This window comes from Amphiura filiformis, chromosome 18 (genome assembly GCF_039555335.1).
Source record: "Amphiura filiformis chromosome 18, Afil_fr2py, whole genome shotgun sequence".
Taxonomy (NCBI): Eukaryota; Metazoa; Echinodermata; class Ophiuroidea; order Amphilepidida; family Amphiuridae; genus Amphiura; species Amphiura filiformis.
This window is the reverse complement of record NC_092645.1, coordinates 10,450,896-10,461,808: the sequence shown is the minus strand read 5'-3', so window position 1 is coordinate 10,461,808 and position 10,913 is coordinate 10,450,896.

The following is a 10,913-nucleotide window of genomic DNA, read 5'->3' as shown; positions in this document are numbered from 1 at the left end:
ATCAGAAATCATATCTTCCAGGATAGCCTTTTGTTTTGGGGCCATTGGATAATAGCGCTGCCTAATTGGTTTGTGCTGTGGATCAATCTGTATCTTGTGTTGGATAACATCGCACTTACCTAACTTCTGATCTGGCCCCACAAAGACATGTTCATACTTATCAATTAAGGTACACAGTTGTTGTTTTTCTTGGTCAGTAACTTTCGACTTTGTTAAATCAAGATTTTGTGACACCCTATATGCTTGAGAACTACATGTATCACCATGATCACTACTAGATTGTACATTTGTCGCACCCTGTACCTGGTTACTCTTGGTGGCACCAACATCTGGAATTGAGACATGACTGGTATTGGGCACATTAATATTTTGAACAGTATCTTGTACAACAGAACTTGACTCTTGTTTACCAACATGTACTGGCACTGAATCTACATGTACTGTAGCAACCTGTGTGCCCACCTCTCTATCATCAGGTATATGATACAATTCATGTTGACGTGATAGGGCTGTGAACTTACCAAGGTTTGCACCCTTTGAAATTAGCACTGGTTCATCTGTGAAATTTGCACATGCATACTGTATTAGTCCATGTTTGTTAACAGATAATGACTTGGTAGACAAAAGCCCCATTGACAACAAGTTAGATGAACCCGAAGTCACGCCACACACCTCCGGGGTAGGGGTGAACCTCGTATCACGTGCAATAAATGCTACCTGTGACTTTGGGGGTACAGTGACCTGGGTTGTTGACACAATTTGCGTTTTGGGTTTATTGACAATGACATCATTCCGTCTCTGCCAAACTGCAGTCCAACTTCATACATGCAGTAAGAAAATCTTGCCCTAATAGGAGAGATGGCTGAACATTGGGTACAACATAAAAGGGGCATTGAATCATGTGACCTGCAATTTTGCACTTGACAAAAATCATACCCTGAATTTGTGTACGGTCACCGGTGGCTGTTTCTATGTAGTCCCTGTCTGAGGCGTGAATTTTGAGCCTCTGAAATTCACGATATTTAAACAAGTCTGGATTGAAACAGCTAATATCCGCTCCAGAATCAACCAGAGCAAACAATTTGAGTGTTTGAATCTGAACGGATGTATAATTGCCTAAACAAGGTGACTTGACTGTATGGACCTTTGCAACACGGGGTTTATCACAAGGAGGACTGCAGTTAGTGACCTGAGAAGAAATGTGTGATATAGGCCTACACATATGAGACCCAGACTGATTACCATCACTGCAATTCATAACATTGCCTGTACTAAAAGTTACACCTGGATTGGTATGTACATCATTTGACTTGACATGCAAATTTGAAATATCATTATCAACATTATTTGACACATAAGTTTCACCATTTGATGGAACACACATACTTGGCCTAACATTCTCATTATTTAACATGTCACTCACATTTGCATATTTATTTGACATCATAACAACATCATTGGGCAAAACATCTACTGACTGTGTACCTACATGCACATGTTGACCTAGATTTGTATTTGTATTTGACTCAACATTTGTTTTTGATACCAACACATTGTTATTTATAGTAGCTTTTATTGTTCGCTGTACTTTATTATCACACATGTTCATTGGGCTAGCAGTTTTGTGGGGCCCAACCTCCATTAGCGCCCGACCTTGAGGTTGTTGGGGTGGGCCTTGTCCGCTTCCCTGCAAACATTCACGCCGATAATGTCCAAATTGACCACACGCATAGCACTGCACTTGGTTGCGAGGAATCCTGGGGCGTCTGGTGGGGGGTGGGGGGGGGGGGAAGGTACATGACAGAACATTGTGGTGCGACATGTCCATAAGCATGACAAAGTTGGCATTGGGGACTTTGCACTGTCGCGACCATGGGAGCAGCTGACGTTGATGCTCGGTCTGCAGTACTGCTGACAATTGCTGCCGCCGTTTCTTCTGCTATGGCTGCCTGGAGTGCCTCCTGTAGGTCTGCAGGTTGGCAGCGAAGAACCTGCTGTTTAATGTGGGGGCGTAAGCCACTTATAAAGTGATGTAACTGCCCATCCTCGTCAATTTGCAATTTATGGCAGAGATTTGCAAGTTCCTCCGTGTAGTCCTTTACATCGCGGCAACCTTGTGTCGTGTTGCAAGCTTTTGACGTAACTGAAACATCTGAGCTGGTTGGAGTTTATACTTCTCCAACAATGCCTGACGCAGCGTTTCATAGTCGTCCAGTTCCTCTGCTGCTTGACGCCGCAGCCATTGCGCAGCTGAATCTTGTAGTAAAGCCCGAAGAGCATTGAAGCGTCTATTGTCGTCCCAATTTGCGTAGTCCGCATACCGGACAAAAGAGTCTAACCAATCCTCAACATCTTGATGTGAGCCTTTAAAGGGGGTCGGTTTGAATGCGTTTTGACACGCCATTTTGTGGCAGGTATAACTCAAGATCTGACTGGACAGTTAATTAATAAGTCATCATCATGGTCATGAAAGTTATATCAGTTTAAACACTACGGGGATAGCTCTTACGGTATCGGTGCATGGTGAGTCCTGCATGCCTGAGTCACTCGCTTGGCTTGGCTTGGCTGCGTGAGGTACCGTGTACATGTGTACTACAACTTACAAGTCATAATCGCCGGAATCCTCCACCATATGTTGCGTGCCGAGGTTCGGGGCCACAACGACAAAAGGGTGATGATCAGAATAAGACAAATTGGTTTCATGGTTTATTTCAGGAACAGTTTTATTAGCCTTTTATTATTCATCTTAAAATCACTAACACATGCGGGATTCCATCGGTCTTTCTCCTCCTTTTTTGATCCCGCCTTATCGGGGGAGAACCCAACAAGAAAAGTCGGAAGAACCCGCTTTGGCTGGAGGGGGCGCACGACCATATATCTCCACAATTGCAAAGCGCTATATATCCATTCCTACATATTACTTATTTTTCCTCTTCTATATAAACTAGCGGGTACCCGCGCTTCGCGCGGGCCCCCGCTAGATGAGTAAATGGGAGCGGTTAGTAAACGGGATCGGTTAGTATAAACGATGGAAATGGCAATCATGTCAATTGGTATCGCTTTTAACAGCTCAATTATTACGCGGTTAGTGATGTGGTAGGCCTACCATTTGTTGCCTCTACTTTGCAAACGACGTTCTTTCTTTCTTACTTTCCCGTTCTTTCTTTCTTGCTTTCCCGTTTCTTGCTTTCCCGTTCTTTCTTTCTTGCTTTCCCGTTCTTTCTTTCTTGCTTTCCCGTTCTTTCTTCTTGCTCGCTTTTCCTCCCTTTCTTTCTTGCTTTCCCTCCCTTTCTTTCTTGCTTTCCCTCACTTTCTTTCTTGCTTTCCTTTCTTTCTTTCTTTCTTTCTTTCTTTCCCTTTCTTTCTATCTTTCTTTCTTTCTTTCCCTCTTTCTTTCTTTCTTTCTTTCTTTCTTTCTTTCTTTCTTTCTTTCTTTCTTTCTTTCTTTCTTTCTTTCCCTCTTTCCTTCCCCTTTTTACTTATTTTTTCTGTCTTTCCCTTTTTTCTTTCTGTTTCTCTCTTTCCTGCGTTCCATTTCTCTTTCTGTTTCTTGCTTGTTCACTTTCTTTCTCTCTCTCTTCTTTCTTTCTTTCTTTCTGTCTGTCTATTTCTTCTTTGTTTTCGTTTCTCTCTCCCTTTCTCTTTCTTGCTTTCCCGCTTTTCGTTTCTCTCTCCCTTTCTCTTTCTTGCTTTCCCGTTGTTTCTTTTTCTTTCTTTCTTTCTTTCCCTCTTTCTTTCCCTCTTTCCTTCCTCTTTCCTTCCTTTTTCCTTCCTTCCTTCTTCTTTCTTTACATAGGCATAAATTCCGGGATGAGTAATAAATTCCTCAATATTTCGATAAGGGGCATGATCTACTGAATCACCTAATAATTATTTGTATTTATTAATTTATCTATCTATCTATGCATTTACCATTCATCTGGAAATGCTAGAACTTATTTATTTATCTATTTATTAATTTATAATTTATCTATAATCTCCGAGATGATACCGATGAATCGATTTAATAGTATAGATAAAAGGAAGTCGCTAAATCTTGTCCAGAAGCAGGCGCCGAGATACTTTCACTTTCAGCTCTGATTTTTGCGTACATTGATCGGGTACATATTGCCATTAAACCATCTGACGTTCATTTTTGCAAAACTATTCAATCACTATGGAAATAACAAAAAAAATGGTTGGTTGCTAGGCCGTTGAGGTCAATAACCTTATGGATTAGGTCATGACAGCACCCGCGTCAAATGCAGTGAGTGGCGAGTCACGCACCTGCGCGTACACGGCACCATAGTTTCACGCGCATTGCCGCGCATGGTATGGACGCATTTAATGTTGGCTTCCGCGCGTAGGCCTAGACAGTGGCGAAGTTTTTGCCGCCACCTTTTTGAATGGCCACGAAGCACCATTGTGTCGCGCGCCGTGCAGGGGGTTGTGTCCCCTCAGAATTGAAAACTTGGTGAGTAAAGGCCTTGAAGCCATTTCGGGGGATCATGGGTGTAAGCTGCTGAAAAGGGGTTCATTGGGTGACAGATTTGCAAGAAAGTGCACTTTTCAGAGGGAATGTTAAAATGTAGCCAACAGGGACAGAACTGTTCAGTATAGCCCGAAAAGGTTACATGTTAGGCCGTATAAAATTAATGTTTTGGTTCTCGTCCAGAGGATTTTCATGAATTGATGAGGGAGGGAGGTGTTTTTTTTTTTTTTTTTTTTTCAATGTAAAATTAGCATTGTCAGTAGTTTTCGGTCTTCTCCAACAGTGCTCGAGGAAACGATGAGGCCCTTTTTTTTTCAAATGTGAGATTCTGAGGGATAAACCCCCTAGAGTACCACAAAAAGACTTGGAAGTTATGCTTGTTCTCTAATAAACTTATTTATATGTATGAAGATTTCATAAATCATTCCAAAGTCTAAAAAAATTGAAAAATCTAAAAAAAAAAAAAAAATCTGACAAATCCCAGAAATTGAGGAGGGAGGGACGAGAACCAAAATATTAATTTTACACGGCCTTAGGGTGTGGGTGAATGTCCACATTTTGGAAATTCTGCGGCCCCCGCCTTGCAATTAAATCCTGGCTAGAATATAGGCCTTGCTATTAACAACACGGAATCGCTTAAAATGTTTTGCAGCAACTTTTAATGTTGCTTACGATTATAACCCGAAATTGAAACGTTTTCTAGCAACCTCTTCTAACCTTAATGTTTTATGTTTGTTGGGATAAAGTTAAAATCAATCATTTTGTCACGAGCTGTTTCAAAAGTAATCTGATGGATTGAATGAGTAACAACATTATCACAGGTCTGGATATGTATGATTATCAAGCTAACATGATCATATTACTATACTGGATGAATAAGATGATCTACACCAAGACACCATGATTATCATCACCGTTTACCATGTTTACTAACCACTCCCGTTTACTAACCGCTCCCGTTTACTCAACTAGCGGGGACCCGCGCGAAGCGCGGGTCTCCCGCTAGTAATTATTAATTATGATTATGAATTTGACTGATAACAACGCATTACATCTTTATTCCGCCCAAAATAACATCGTTTATAGGTGCCAAAAACGTCAAAAATTCCGCTAGTGCGGAAAAGATGACAAAAATGGGTGAACCTCAATGGCAAACGCATTTTTATATCAATAACCAATGATTTACCACCCCCAGACCCTCACACATCCTCTGCCAGGGGCAGATGCATATGGGGACCTAGAACTGGGGCCGGCCAAACATTATTTATGTAAAAGTAGGCCTATTTATTGTGGGACATTAGAGCACATCAGACATATCGAATAGGATTCTGAATACGAAGAATGTCCTTCTGATATCAAATAATTTTGATTTTTGAAATTCGCAATGAAATACACATTTTATGGCATATGATTAAAAATTGATATTTTTGATATTTAACAGTACTCAAATTAAACTTTATAAATCTGATGATTTATACTTATAGTGTATGTAGGTGGGATGAAAAGCCGACAATCAATTGACAATTTTGACCTTTCGTATTGAAGATATGGATTTTTTTCCCCCAAAACACCAAAAAAAATTAGGTATTTTTGGGAAAAAATCCATATCTTTAATATGTAAGGGCAACATTTTCAATTGATCGTCGGCTTTTCCTCCCAGCTACATACACTTTAAGAAAATATCATTAGATTTATAATATTTACTTCGAGGACTGTTAGGCCCTATATATCAATATGTGAAAAATATCAAATTTTAATAATTTGTCATAAAATATGTATTATATCGTGAATTTCAAAAAATGAAAATTATTTGATATCAGAAAGACATTCTTCGTATTCATAATGTAATTCGATATGTCTGATGTGCTCTCATGTCCCACAAAAATACTGTCGAAACGCTCAAAACGCTAATTCCAGATCCCTTAATTTTCATTGGGGATTTTTGAAATCATCGTTCGTCGAACGATATTCAGGTGACCTCGAGCCTTTCATATAAATCAATAGTATCTCGCTATCAGTTGCGCGATATTTAATCCGATTCAACTCGGCGTGTCATCATATTTTATTCGTTGCCGTATAGGCCTATATTTTGACGTCACAAAAAGTATTCGAAGCCGAATATTCGCCTTCGAATATTCACTATGAACCGACCCTGACTATGGGGAATCGGATCACGTCGATGTCCAAAGCTGCTTGTTTATCACTGCGCAACATTGGAATTGTACGCAAATATTTGACCAGAGCAGAAATAGGCCTAGGCCTACAGCAGAAACTCTCACTCATGCTTTTGTGACATCAAGAATGGTTAGGTGGTGCAATAATTATGTGTACCTGGTTTAATTATAGGGGCGGGGGGGTAAATATTTTTGCAGGCCAAAGGGGGGGCAAGCATTTTGGCAGGTCGAAAGGGGGGTCAAGCGATTTTTGGCAGGTCGAAAGGGGAAGTGATTTTGGGCACAGATATTTTGGGCACCGTTTCTAGCCTAGTGTAGGAAAACATTAGGAACACATTCAAATAATGCAAAATCTCGCTGCGCTCGCATTACAATTATGATAAGATAATTTAAGGTTTTAAATTCCGGTTCTCCAAAATCTTAGTGTGTAGGCCTGGGGGGGCAAAGGTTTTTGGCACGTCAAAAGGGGGGGCAAAGATTTTAGGCACAGCCAAAGGGGAGGGCAAGCGGGAGTGGCAGACCACTTTGAGAATTCACCCCCGCGGGTACACATTATTGCACAACCCCTTATGGTAGGCCTACTGGCCTTTAGTGCACGAGGTCCCGGGTTCAATTCGCGGCGGTGGCGATTTGCTGGGATACGGTATTGACTTGGGAAAAAAATCAGACTTCCGCTCTCCCCATGGTTCATTTAGAATTGGGTAAATGAATCATGAAAGTACTCCGTCCTTAAGAGGGGACGTTAAGCTGTCGGTCACGTGTGCAGAGAGCCATGCCTGTAGGCCTACATGTATCTCGCAGCCAGTTTCGAAAAGAGTAGGCCTAGGCAGTGTTAACCCCTGACTGGGCACGGTCCCGGTATTCAAATGGACGCTAAATTTCTTGGGTTATCCAGGGTTGTAAAAACCCGAACAAAATCAAATCAAATCAAATCTTTGGCAAAAATTGCATTGATCATTCCATAGCGAGTGTCAAATCACGGTTCAAATCACAGATATACCGTAGGCCTAGGCCTATGCCTACTACCTTGAGGCCCTTGTGGTTCCGAGTTACCGGTATGTTGTAAAGAGGACTGAAACAACAATACAAAGTATATGATTTGAAGAATGAACTTTTGCAAAACATCAAGGTGTTATTTTTCAATAATATTATATTAATATTATATTGATCTACATAATTATTAGGCCATCTTAATTAAATCCTGTGTCTCAAAGCTGATGCCGCGCGCGTTAGTAAAATCGTGCGCGGGCGCGGCGGAGTCCAGTCAAGAAATTCATTTTTTTATCTCTTTTTATTTATTTTTGTAACAAAGATGCTAAAATAAAACTCAAAATTCGTATTTGATTTCAAGTTTCCGATTTTTTCGCAAACTGTGGACATGAAAATAATAAAAGAGAAGAATAATAGTTTGTAGCACGGTCATTGCACAACATGCTTGTCCGAAATCCCCTGTAGGCCTACTGACACATAAAAAATGTTAAATTAATATGAAAATACAGTAAAAAAACACCGCATTCCGCATTAGGTTGTCAATTTCTCACAAGCTTTGAGACACAGGATTTAATTAAGATGGCCTTATAAAAATCGATTTGGGGGGGGGGGTTGCTTCGAAACAACAATACGTTAATCATGTCTCGCCTTGACTCGCCAATTATGACTCGCCAATTTTGTCTTCACAACTACGTCATTTCAAACTTGCCTGTGCTGCGCCTATGGACGCATATAATATTACTATTACTTTTATACTTGATTTTTAGATTGCTGTACAATATATGCACCTTAAGGTGGCTGTGTACTCTCAGACATGCATGTAGTAAAAGTGCAATAACTTTGTAATTATTCGCGCAAGACATATAAAAGTATACATTTTTATGACGGCAAGACATCAATAAATCTTAATATAAATACAGATTTGGGGTAAAAACAACAATTATGAAGAAAATCACAAAAGGTGAGTTTTCGGCAATATTTATTAGGTACATCATAACAAAAAACACTCTTTCCAAAATATTTTATTTTGTTTTAGCTCAATCTTGAGGCTCCATTCCAAAAACGGTTTTTTTATTTTTTTGATATTGGCCTTAGTTTTTGAGATATTGACCATATAAGGCATCAAATTTAACTTTTAAAATTCACAAACGCCTATTTGCACAAAATGATGCCTAAAATCGGAAATAGACCAAAATATAAAAAATGAGAAAACCGTTTCTTGAGTCGATCATGCTTTTTACGATGATCATATTTGCTCACCTATAGATGCTGTATTTATTGAGTTATCGTGTACCTAAAACGTCATTTTACCGAGAAAATGAACATTGAAATAATGGCCGTTGAAGTTTAAAGTGGTCACATTTTGCACTTTCATCGAATCTCACAGGAGAATGCGGCCGTTTTTATTTTTCTACCTTACATTACATAAACATCGGGTAAATCCACGGCCCCTTGAGAAGTTTGAGCGAAATCCATTCATAACTTGATATTTAAATCGGGGAAAGAACTTGAAAAAACCCACATTTTATCAGCTAAAACGGAGCCATTTGACCACTAGGTTTTTGTGCTTCCGTGGTGTTTCCATAAGATGCGCCGCGCATGCAGATAAGCGTCGCGTATGTGTAGCGTATTTGTGCGTTAACAAATTGCGCGTTACGCAACGCGATGAGTTGTTGCGCGCGTGTACCCTGCTGGTACAACAAAGATTTTCTTTCCTTTTCAATTTCAAACACGAGTGGAATAGTGAAATAAAATCCTTAAAATATTGCAGTTGGAGTTTACAAATCTGGATTTTCATTCCTTGTATTTATAAAAAACATAACAAAGTAGAAACATATCAAAAAAACTCAATTTTGCGAAAGAAACAATGTCTAGAGTACACAGCTACCTTAATATGTAAGTTGATCTGTGTTTTTGAATATTTGCATCTTAACTCCTATTAGGGGCCTACAGTGAACTCACACATGGCATGGTTAAACCTTTTGCATGAATACATTACATTATATATTGCGTATGCTCTCACTAACAAAGCTGTATTACATCGGCTATCTAACGCATCTGTCATCGATATTCAGTATTATGCCTCGATGAGCTTTCTGCATGTACATTTTTTACTTTGCACGAACTTACACTTTATAGTAGAGCTTAGATTAGAAGCTATTAGAGCAGACCCTATAGCATTTAGTTTTTGTTGTGGATTTTGATGTGTTTATAATGAGCTTTCTTCGCCATTTTGTATTGGATTCGTCATTATACAGACCTCGATGGACTAAAGAAATTAAGGAAAAATAAAGCTTCGCTCAACGGACCCTTCAACACAGCTGTGACAGCGAACTTGAAGGGGTGCGCCTGAAATAATAGGCGGGATATCCTTGATGATTCTGATTCTGATTCGGTACCCTCTGATTAAACATGTTATTTGTCGCCCTCTGTAGCTGCAATGCAGCATTGACGTCATGACCAAGCCAAGGATAATAGAATCAGGATATGGCAATCTATCATTAGCATGCTTGTGTCCAATTCCTATGTAAATATAATCTGAGACGAATATACCTCAAGTGTATTCGTCTCAGATATAATTAAAATCATACGTCGTGACCTTGCTGATAATATCTTAAAGGAGGATTTCGTGATCCCCGAATCCTAAAAACTTATTCCCAAATTTTCAGTCGATTCCGATTTTGCGTTTGCGAGTCATGCATGATTTAATTTAATTCAAATTTAACGATATGTTTGCTAAACGAATTAATCTGCAAGAATTTGTCCCGGGAATTTGTTGGTAGTACATAAACATTATGTAGCCAGTAGTCCAGTGGTATAAAAATCTCAACCTTTTTTGGAAAAAAGTGGGGGGATGAGGCTGTAGATCACGAAATGCCCTTTTAATCAAATAATTTAAAATAATAGGTAAGAATAAGATTCGCCATGTGGTGAATAGTGGTGACCTCAATTACATGGGTCAAGGCTGACACTATTAGTCTAGGATGCACAATCGTGTAGGCCTATCACCGGGCCTACTCAGGGCACAGTTCTCCTATACATTCATTGAATGAGAATGACCTTTGAAAATTTGGGTACAAAAACTCATATTCTGCTACTTGAGGTTGACCTCAATTACATGGGCCAAGGCTGACACTAGGTCTAGGATGCACAACGTGTAGGCCTATCACCGGGCCTACTCAGGGCACAGTTCTCCTATAGGCCTACATTCCCCGGATACATTCATTGAATGAGAATGACCTTTGAAAATTTGGGTACAAAAACTCATATTCTGCTAC